We start from the raw sequence: 10,538 nt of genomic DNA on the forward strand, positions 1-10,538 counted from the left end.
AAACCCCTGAGACTCCCAAATTATATTTTCTTTAATCTAGAGAGGTAGTTGTTGTTGTACTTGATTTTTTTAAATAGAATTTATTTGCCAGGTCGGTTTATACACATCCCCAGGGTCTCAGTCAGCTGTAGGTGAAAATTTTGGCAAGAAAGCTCAGTGATCCAGCTGGACCAGAATCTTTTCTGCTTGTTGTTCTCCCTACAGCTTCCCAAGGGTCAGCACCATCCTGACCACCTGAAGCCACACTGAATATTTCAGCAAAGATCTGAATATGAATATGAGCCAACTCATACTGATTATGTTGACAACAAACATTCAGGAAGAGAGTAACTCATTATTTATTGTTTTACAGAAACTATGGCAGTAAAAGTGGAATAGCAGTAACAAAAAGGAAATGTCAAAAAAACCAGTTTAATATTCAAGGAGGATCCCCTAAGGTGTGTGTTCAGCAGACTGGCTGTGGAAGCATTCCTTTGCTCCTAATTCTAACAGGAAGGACATACCTAGCTCAGATCACTAACTTCTCTTCCAAAGCCACAGAGCAATGATACCTTCTAAATACCAACTGCTCGTCTTGCAAGTAATGACCAGCAATTTGGACCCTAAAACTGTGGCTGTTGCCCTAATGAATACCATGAGGAACATACAAAAGGATCTTTTCTAGCAGATTAGGAAGCCACGAGGTTTAATGCACTCTTAGGAATTCTTAACAGCTGTTATAAGCAGTAATTCATCTCAATTTTCACCACAGAGAAGAATAAGTAGAAGTAATCTACTTAAGCTTATCATCTAAGTCTTCTTTTTAGGATATGATGAGACTCCTTAAAAGGGTAAGTCCTAGTTTTGGTCCCACATTTTAAGTTGGGAATGATTTCTCAAGGGCTCACATAAGGAACCCAGACAGTTAATTTAGGTGCAGTAATCTAGGAAGAATTTGTCTCCAAAGCACACCAGAGACCCTGGTTCTCTTTCAGTTTTATTTAGCCAAGCATTGGTAGGAATATTTTTCTACCTTTGGCTTTTTTTTCATTCTTTATGTAATAATTTGTTGCCTTGAATCATGAAGTCTGGCATGGAGTTTATTAGAAATTTGCTCATGTGTAATATTTGAAACTTTTACTTCCCATTTGTGATAGGCTTATGTGGTTTAATTCTATATTCAAAATACTGGTGATGTTGCAAGTTATAATAAAACATCCTACAGTTGTGCTTTCTGTTTCAGAGCAGTAAAGTTTTTTGGAAAGCAATGGGTGTTTTGGAAATATTTTTCTAACAGTTATGAACACATGGTGCAGAAAAATGGTCAAATGAGATTAACTACAACTTAAAAAGCTTCTAGAATTCCAAGGAGATGGGACAGGTTGTGAGGGTAGGAGACAAAATGCAGAGGCTGTGGGGAAACAAGAGCTGAAAGAAGGATGTGTATCTCTGCACCTCAGAAAAATGTTAGAAGTTAAAAAGAAATTTCAGAAACTATTTGAAGGGATGTGATTCCAGGGGATTTGGAAAAGCTTAGTTTGACCAAAAACAACCAGTATTGGAAAGGACTGCTGTGCTTCACTGCCTTGTAATTCTTTGCTGTGGTTGGAGAGGGCCATGGGATGGTATGTGTGGTGTTCAGGTTATCAGAAAACCTCTGACAGTGCCATTAACCTTCATGCCTCCACTGCTGAGCCATGGCACAAATGAGTGGCTCATCTGATTGTGAAACTGGTTAAAATAAGGAACAGGCAAAACAAAGCAGGCAATGAATAGACAGAGACATTAGGAACAAGGAAATTACACATTCTGGCTTCTGTCTTTGTTTTATGTGAGAGACACAGGGGATGATGATGCCTGGTGGGAGCAATATCTTCAAGCCAGCAAGTTTCTTAATGCTCAGAAAGAGAACAATGTGGGACAGGACCACCAGCTACAAATACAATGACAATTCACTGCAGATGAATAAAGAACCATATGCCTCAGCAAAGGGGGTGTGAAAGAGGCCAATTTCCAGGGCAGAGCATTACACAGTGGGTCTGATTTCCATACATATCATCCCACTGTAAAATGGATAAATGGTAATCCTGAGAAGGAATTTCCATGTTCTGTTTCATATCTCTTTTTGATGCCCATGCTCTTTCCCCACAATGAATTTTGTTACATGTACTTTTTTCTTCAGTTGTATCCAGAATATGTTAACTAAAGGAGATTTAACCCAAACAAACAGCAAAATTCTAATATATTAAATAACTAATTATGCATTTCATGAAGCATGTTTAAAAATAAATATTTCCTTTCTAATAAATAAATTTTTTAAAATATTTTTTTAAAAACAATTCTTAATCTGAGTTGAAATTGATGGACTGTAGACAAAATAGACAGAAGATATTTTTGAAAGATTTGCACAGATTTTATATTTTGTCTTTTCCTTCTATGGAAGTAGTTACAGACTGATGACTTTCAAAGTACAGTTATAAGAGTACCAAAATATAAATGAATAATAAAGCAAACAAGAATCTCTGAAAGAGCACATGTCTACACAATTCTTGATAAATTTTTCTAGTTCTTCTTTCCTATGTTTTTTCTCCCCTCCAAAAGTAAGTGGACTGGGCTGGCATTCCACAGCCATGCCCAGATTTCAAGGATGCCTATTCTTTTGAAATGCTATCATATAAAAAAAGAATAATCAGAGTGATAAACACTCTGCTTGTGTTGCCATTGTTGTTGATTTTGTGTTCTGTTGGGGTTTTTTTACCATATGGAACATTGAGATTCTCTCTTTGCAGTGAGTGTGTTTGATCATTCAACATCAGACAGAAATAGTATGAGTGCACAGCAGAAAACAGCTCTCTGGAAATGCAATTTCTGAATGTTACCTTTGCTCTTTAACTCTGTTTTCTTCATATTTTTAGACTCTGTTAATTTAGAGAAACACAATATTAATGAAAATGTTATATATATTTTTGAAATACTGTGGGGTTTTTGTGAAGTACAAACCTTTTCCTCGACTTGAGTGCTGTAAGGAAAAAAAAACACCAACCAAAACAGCCAACCAAGGGGAAAAAAAGTATTATTGTTATGTTCAATGTTCACAGAAATGTAAAACAATCTCTTCAAAATGATTTGGTACCAGCTCCTATAAGCTATTAACTGTGCAGCTTTAAGAAAACAATATTAAACTTGACAAGAACTCATCTGAGAGCTCTAGCAAAAGAGAGCAGTCTGTCTGAGTTGTCCTCCCATTAAACTTAGAGTGCTTAAGCAAACAAAAAATGTCATTAACTTGCAGCTACCAGTGTGCCAATTTATTGTCAGAGGAAATACTTTGAGACTCCTGACACTTTCTTAGAGTATTAAAAAAACTCGATAATCCCAAGTTAAGTTCTCACATGTATTTTGATGTCTGTTCTCTGGAAAAAGGTGCCAATTCTTAAGTATTCCCTGTTCTGATAGTCAGAAGGATCAGTTTGAGCTAAATCTTATTTTGTTTTAGTTCAATGCTCCCTGATTTCTCTGCAAGAGAGCTGGATGTATCTTGAAAATTACTTCTGTTTTTTATAAAATATTTTTTATATTTATGTACAATGTCATGTACTTGGGATTACTTGGATCAATAATGAAACTGATATGATGTTGGCAGCTGTGAAAATACTTAGCTGAAAGTTTCCCCTGAATAAAAGTTTATGGAACTTTTCAGCACTTTCAGGAGAGAGTTGAATACTGCCCAGCACGGCAGCAATGAGGAAAACAGAATCTGAGGCTTGAAAATTCTTACTCTTCCCTGGCCCTTTTAGGATCACCAGAGGTGTGTTGCCAAAATTTCTTGCTACCCAATTCAGATAAAATGAGTTCCCCTTTGCTGTTCAGGGTGTGGGTTAGGTGCTGAAATTCACTGGGACGAATCCTGGTGAAGGATACCTGACCTGAAGGATACTGAACCTGAAAAAGAACTTTGCCCAGCACTTAAATGAGCTGATATGACATAGCAAATTCAACCACTTCCAGCAGGAAGCTTTGTGTGTTAGCAGCATCACTTCAGCTTGGTGGAGTTGTCTTTCCTCACCAGGATTTGGCAGTGATTCTAAACCATGTCCATGTCCATTCCAGCCCTGAGCCCATAGTGAATGCCCCAGTGTGCCAGATTGCTGTCCAAATAGGGGTTTCATGTTTGCCTTTAGCTCTTGTACTTGACACCAGGGCTGCTCACAGAATTTTTTATAAAGGAAGCAAAAAATCCCAAATGATAATTAGACTATTTGATTCTGGAATAGAAATGTTGTAATTTTTGAAGATGCAAATACAAATCCAAACATTATTTTAATGAACTAGTCCATTAGTGAGCTTCCCAATTAGCAAAAATAGCCTTGCTTAGGTGAAGAGTCAGTGCTCTAAATGCATGTTTTGGCTTACTGGGCCATTTGAGGCATTTGGCATATAACACTTTAAGTATGTTGTTTTGGACCACTGACAATTCCTTCTGCAGACCAAAAGAAAGATGCACTTAGATGAGATGTTGGCAAAGGACCGAGTCCTACAAAGAAATGTAATTTCTTGTCAAAGACATAGCACAGCTCTATTCTCATTTCCTGGTAAATGAAAGTGTTTTTGCTGTGACCTGTAAACATATCACACACTCTTCTTCAATTTTGTTGGTTGCAAGACTGACCCTTGCTTGATAAAACTGCTCGATTATGGCAGTGTGACGGGAGCATGGCAGTGGTCCTCACGTTCCCATTGCCCCCAAACATGTGCAGATGCCAGTAAGAGAAACTAGACTGGGATTTATTCTACAGCAACAGCTATTTTCCTCTTTTTGTTTTTCAAAAGGCTTTCTTTTTCTTGTCTTACTTTTTAATAAAATTTCTGTGCTTTCTCACCGTGTCATGCAATGTATTTTGCCTCTAGACAAGAATAAAGTGAGAAGGGAAGCAAAAAAAGTAGATGAAGTAGATGCTTCATGGTATTGCATGGTCTACGTACTCTGGTCTTGTTTACAAACCTCTGTCAAGTGATCCTCCTCTGCCCCAGAGGTAGACAGAGAAATGCTTCCCATTTAGCTTTGTGAATGCCAGCCATAAAGTTTTATTACTTTTGATTCTCCAACTCTTAGTGTTGTTATAAGTGTCTTGAAAAATAATTCTTCTGGCCTTTACCTTTACCCATTCATCTTCTTTGGATAATTTGCAGTTGGTCTGAATCAGGATAACTATTCTTGGGTTTAGTACTGATCCATCATCTCACTCCAGTGAAGGATATGCCCACCAGTCTGAGGACAGCTTGCTTTAATTTATATACATTTTGCTGCATAGTATTTCCTGGTTTATCTTATATATTCAAAATGAATATCATTCTCACAAAAAAGGCTTTCAGGTAATATAGGTAGTGTCAGAATAATTTATGCTTTCCTGAAGGCTTTTTTGTCCACTGTAACAATAAAGTAAAAAAGGTGAAAACAAACATCTGAGTAATTGTAGTGCAGCACAACCCTGCTGAATAAATGTGGTTTTTTAGTGAACTGGTCACAGGTACACCAGCAAGAACACCTTCTTCTGAGGTGACATTCAGAGACCTACTGAATATAGAGAAGGATTATTCATTAATATTGCTGATTCCACTCAAATTTACGTGCCTAAATTTATCTCATATCTGAGTTCCATGGAAATAGGAATTATTATGAGAGGTAATCCCAAAGGAAATTTATATGGTCTATCAAACAGCCAGGGGTTTTCAGAGCAATGCAAGAAGAGGTCTGTTTGTGAAAGTCCAGTGCAAGAAAAGGCACGTAGGTGAAGGTCTGTGTTTTATTGAAGAAGGTGTTTATTTTATATTATTATTTAACAAGAAAATTTGTGGACAATAAGGAGTCCTGTGACCATTTAAATGTGTATATGCTGGCAACCTTCTGTAAAGAAGAGAAATGAAATTAGTTGGTACCTTAAAAAGTTATAAAATGTAAGAGTCATTCTTATTAAATAAAAAATGAGAGAGTTCTCTCACTTTTCTAAATCACTCTTTCTTGTAAATCCTTAAAGCTTTTCCACATTAGAACAGTGTATGTTGTCCTGGCTTTATAGGCCTTTGTTTTTTGTTTGTAGGTTTGTTTTGTTTTGTTTTGTTGTTGTTTTCTGGGTTTTTTTTGGGGGGTTGTTTGTTTAGGTTTTGTGTTTGGTTTTTGTTTTGGCAGCATCTCACATCAAGTCAAAATAAGAGCTAGAAATCAAACACGGATTTCTTAAGTAGGGTCAGATGTTATGGCTACAGCAGTATGTGATTTATAGGAAAAATCAGACTGCTCTAAATTTTAATGTTCTTATTTCCTGAAACAGAAAATGTGATCTAAAACCATGATATTTGATGAAAATATAATTTGATAGGAATACCTGGATCATAATGCAAAATAGCAGTTATTTGTTTCTGAGCTCGTCTTGCCTTGGAAAAGTTCTCGTGTTTGACTCTTCAGATCTGGAGATGGCTTATGCCTTAAACAGACTTCACCCTCAAGAGCAGTCTTGGCTCCCAAGAGGAGCAGCCAGTGCATCTCCAGGAGGAGGTATTTGTAATGTCTCCACATGTTACCTGTGATCCAGGGTTTGTTTGTGATGGGAAACTTTGGTGGTCCTCAGCTTTTGCATAAGAACCAGAAGAACATCAAAGAGTTGAAAGGGACCAGTGATAACATATTCCCAACTCAAAAAAGTCTTATCTAAAAAATTACAAAATGTGCTGAAAAGGAAAATCCCACATGCATAGGAAAAGGCATCTGATTCAACAGGTAGTAATTCAATTTTCTGCTTTCCAAGCATATCTTGTGGGAATATAACTTTCTTCCAACCACATGAGTCAAATTTTGGGAAACCATTGAGAATTGCCAGCACATCTACAGTTTACTCTGTATCTCATATCACTGCCTGAATTTAGGGATGCTACTTATGAGAGTGTTTATTATGCATATGTAGAAGGTCCTTTCCAACCCTGACTATTCAATAATTCTCTGATTTTAGATACATTTTTATTCCACGTATTCAGAGGCAAACTTAGAGGCTATAATGATGTGAGACTTTTCTTTTTCAAAACAACATTGGTAAAGTGTCCATATAAGGAGTGGCACTTTCTCTATTTTTTTTCTTAATTTTTAAGCCACTGATTAAAAATATTCAAGATATTAAAAAAAAAATAGAATTATGCCTTGGCATTTTTGTGCAGACTCCCACAGAATTCAGCAGCAAGCAGTTTGTAAGGAGGAATACTGTCAAACTAACTCAGTTTGTGTGGTATTTACCCCAGTAGGAGTGAACAGAAATTGTCTCTTCCTGAAGAGCTGTGTTATGAAGTATTGGTGGCTGATGAGTCCATGGAAGAGCCTAAAGACCTAATCTCAGTTGTACCTAAACTGAAACCTTTATCAGGTTTCAGAATTATTCCGAGTTACTGTCAGCCTGGTATCTCACACTCCTTTAGAGGTTAATAGTGATATAAGCACCATGCCTAAATTTTGAAACAAAGACTGGGGTGATATGTATTTTATGTGCCATATTATTTATTGTTTTTTCTCTCTTTGGTGTGAAAAGGAAAATAAATTAGATTTTCAGGAGTCTGCTTAATCAATCTAGTTTGGAACACTACCAGATTCTGTTTCCTGCAGATATTAAACTCTGCTGTGGTTCCAGAAAAGCCTACAAAATTCTGAGGACAACTCAGGTTTGATTTTTTATTTTTTTGTTCTTCCTTTAAGTTCTCATTTGCGAGAGAAAGCAGCAAAATACAGCTTTGATGAAAACTCCACTTCCCCAATGATGGAACAACTGTCTGTGCTTCTTAATATTAGAACAATGAGACGTGATTCAAGATGACATTTTAAGACATATGTACAGACATTTTATTTTTCTGCCTCCAGCCCAGCTCTGAAAATCTACAGCATGTGCTGTCAGGCCTGGTGATTAAACATTTCTGACATCCCTGCTCTTAACCAAATTCATCACGATAGCAACACTTAATCAAGACAAAGGTATGATTGGCTGAACGTATTTCAATGTCTAAGTGTTCTTTTCATTTAAGAAAAATGTGTTTGAAATGAAAGCTTTTACATGTGCACATACACATGTGTGTATGTATGAGAGAAAGAGAAAGAAGGTGAGTTCCTGTGCAAGTATTTTGTATGGAGTAAATCCATTGATTATGCATATCACATATCCTCCCTTTAAATTGCAAATCCTAGAATCAGAAATCTGGGTGGGATTAAGCTGAAAAAAAGAACAGATGGGACTGTTGATGTGACTGCCAGAGGCTTGGGCAGAAGGCAATGAAAAATAATTCTATTTTTCCCCTAAATTGAGAAAGCTAAACTGGTGATCAGTGATAGAATTTGGGCAGATGGGATGACTTGGAGAAAATGGTTGGCAGACTTAATCACAAGATAATGAGAGTAAGATAAGGAGTTTTAGGGTGCATCAGGGGGTCTTGAACTTCAGACCATGTAGCAATGTGTGTTTTCACAAAAGGCAAAAGTACACATAGGAGAACCCTTACCTACAATTTGTGATAATCATTCCAGTTCTGTTTATCACACAACACATGTAATGCCCTGAGTACACTGCAGTAAATGAGTATGTTGGCATCCAGAATTGGAAATGTTTTTGTATATATGTCAGTCTGAATGCTTCTGCTACTATTATCAGTATAATAAACTAATGTTTTTTTCTTTTTCTTAACTCCTTTTTACACTTAAACATTTTTCTAGCCCATCAGTTTTACCCAGGTGATCACTGTCTCGATTTCTTTGCTGTGAAATATCTACTGTTGATTTGTAAATATTCAAATAGGACCAAAATCTCATTGTTTTGGGAAAGAAGCAGAAAGGTGAAGTCAAAATGCTTCTTCTCAACAATAAACAAAAAAGTACTAGCATTTACTACAATAATGATAGCAAATGTTGGCATCTATCTTGAAGAATATATCAATAACTTGTGTGATGGGCTAAAATAAATCTTAAATAATTCTACTGAGTACTTTTCCAGAACTTTCTATTCTTTCTATGTCAGATGTTCAGATTAAAGATCACTATAGAGATAATTTATTTTGCTTTATTTTAGTATCTCTTATTGGATGGAATATATATTTTATAAACAAGAGAAAAGGGCTCAATTTATAGCACATATGGAAGGATTATTTAAATATGAAAGACTGAAAGGATGATTAAATCTCAGCTATTCAAATTTCATTATTTGTTTTGCAGGGAATCTGTTTCATGTTGAAAAATGATAGCAACAAAAGCGTTGGAGTTGTAATATAACTCATGGTACAATCAGTACAGCTTGTCGTGTTTGAATGTCACCATACCTTTAAATATTGGCAAAAGACCTCAGTAGATAGACTACAGTGCCAGTGAAAAGTGATTTTTTTCCCCACTGGTTTCTCCATAGTCTGGAGCAATTCTACTAGTCAAATATAATCAACTTTTACAAAGAAATCTTAGTATTCCTGGAAGAATACCTTTCAGACTTGCTCTGCAGAATTTGAAGGACAAGCTGACTTCTTTTAACCAATGAATGGAATAGCCTTTCATATAAGTAAAGTTAAAATTTTAAAGTATTGGTTAGAAAAGTAATTGTGGTTCCAGGTTGTCTCACCTATAAATCTGAGCTCATTAAGAATATCTGTAAGATCAGGGAAGGTTTGAATCTCACTCTCTGAGTGTTCCAAGATGTGTGGGTCAAGAGGAGATTCAGCAGCTTCTGGAGTGGAACCTGGGCAAGCTTCTGTTGTGAAATGATGTGCTCAGGTGATTTGGTACATGCTGTAGCACGTGATGACACTTCTGCACACACAATTTCTTTTATCCACAAGGCTACTCTGCTGGTCTTTTATCTTTTAATTTCAGGTTTCCTTTCAAAGTTATACCATGAATTTGTATCTGTTCATCAACCCAGAAACAGCCACAGACTGAGTTGCAACCATGTGGTCCCGCATGTTGCTACTCAAGCCCAAGAAGGCTGAAGTGCAAAGATGTACAAGCTGGACATAATGTGGATTTCAGCATATATGATCTATGCTAACTCTAGGAATGCAAGGAAATAACCGGTGTGGAAACCCAGTCTTCATCAAAACTGCATCTGATTTCCCTGTCAATTTAAGAGTGTGAAAATTATACATAGCTGGCTGCGAGCTGACATAGGTGAGTAGCCAGCTGAGACATCACCTACTATGTTTCAGGTACTGTACAAATGTTGTTTACACCAGAGAAGGTCACAGGGTCTCATTTAATACTAGTACTGCTGGAGTTCAGTGACAAAACTTTGTCAGCTGCTGTGACAGTTTAATGAAGATAAAGAGGACTTTAAAAGCTTATGTTACAAAAGAAGGTCCTGTTTAGGGAAAATAATGAATGGATATCTTTCTCAGCTGGGAAACAGAGAAAAGATGAATCACTTCTCACTGTTGCAGCTTGTCACAATGGTATTTTGGCCAAACTCTCTTTGAAGGATGTCCTCATGAAACAAACTCTTTATTCTGATATCCAGAGCAACAGGAAACATCTGGCACAGTGACAAGAAGTTTGA

This window comes from Cyanistes caeruleus, chromosome 2 (assembly GCF_971803275.1).
Source record: "Cyanistes caeruleus chromosome 2, bCyaCae1.hap1.1, whole genome shotgun sequence".
Classification (NCBI taxonomy): domain Eukaryota; kingdom Metazoa; phylum Chordata; class Aves; order Passeriformes; family Paridae; genus Cyanistes; species Cyanistes caeruleus.